Genomic DNA, 1,389 nt, shown 5'->3' on the forward strand with positions numbered 1-1,389 from the left:
AAAATAATGTGCCAAGGTTTGCCTTTAGGATGTTTACATTTGCTTGATGGTTTGTACGGTGCAGGACAGAAACTTTGGCTGTAGTGCGCGATTTTACATTTTTAGCTGGAACGTCAAATGCTTCTGATTCGTTTTGCACTGTCTTCCTATACAAATGTTTTATTTTTCCTAATTTTGGTAGAATTTTTCAAGTATCAGAAGTATGGTGAATGTTCAGATTGCTAGAGACTGTTCTGTTTTAGACAGATTCTGTTTTTGATGTATAGTTTGCTTGTTTTGATGAAACTATCAATTTATATCAGTGGATTAACCCATGAAAAAGTTATATTACAGTAGACACAATGCAAAAACAAAATATGAATTGGTTTGCAATAGTACTTAGAGTAGTGATTTGCTTTATTATACTAACGGGTCTTACCGAGTTTTCTGTTGAAGTTTTGTGTGGATGAAGTGTTCGATGATTGAGAAGGTTTCGATGTGAGAAGAAGGAAGAGAGGCAAGAGCTCAAGCTTGGGGATGCCCGAGGCACCCCAATTAAATATTCAAGGAGACTCAAGCGTCTAAGCTTGGGGATGCTGGGAAGGCATCCCCTCTTTCTTCAACAAATATCGGTATGTTTTCGGATTCGTTTCGTTCATGTGATATGTGCAAGTCTTGGAGCGTCTTTTGCATTTAGGTTTTTATTTTTATTTCTATTCACCATGGAGGTGTGAGATAGTCCTTGGTTGATTTATAGAATGCTCTTTGCACTTCACTTATATCTTTTGAGTATGGCTTTATAGAATGCTTCATGTGCTTCGCTTATATCATTTGAAGTTTGGATTGCCTGTTTCTCTTTACATAGACAACCGCCATTTGTAGAATGCTCTTTTGCTTCACTTATATTTGTTAGAGCGTGGGCATATCTTTTGTAGAAATAATTAAACTCTCTTGCTTCACTTATATCTATTTAGAGAGATGACAGGAACTGGTCATTCACATGGTTAGTCATAAAATCCTACATAAACTTGTAGATCGCTGAATATGATATGTTTGATTCCTTGCAATAGTTTTGTGATATAAAGATGGTGTTATTAGAGTCATGCTAGTGGGTAGTTGTGGATTTTAGAAATACTTGTGTTGAGGTTTGTGATTCCCGTAGCATGCACGTATGGTGAACCGTTATGTAACGAAGTCGGAGCATGACTTATTTATTGATTGTCTTCCTTATGAGTGGCGGTCGGGGACGAGCGATGGTCTTTTCCTACCAATCTATCCCCCTAGGAGCATGCGCGTAGTACTTTGTTTCGATAACTAATAGATTTTTGCAATAAGTATGTGAGTTCTTTATGACTAATGTTGAGTCCATGGATTATACGCACTCTCACCCTTCCACCATTGCTAGCCTCT

Source organism: Triticum urartu, chromosome 5A (assembly GCF_056163025.1).
Source record: "Triticum urartu cultivar PI428250 chromosome 5A, HENAU_Tu73, whole genome shotgun sequence".
Lineage (NCBI taxonomy): Eukaryota > Viridiplantae > Streptophyta > Magnoliopsida > Poales > Poaceae > Triticum > Triticum urartu.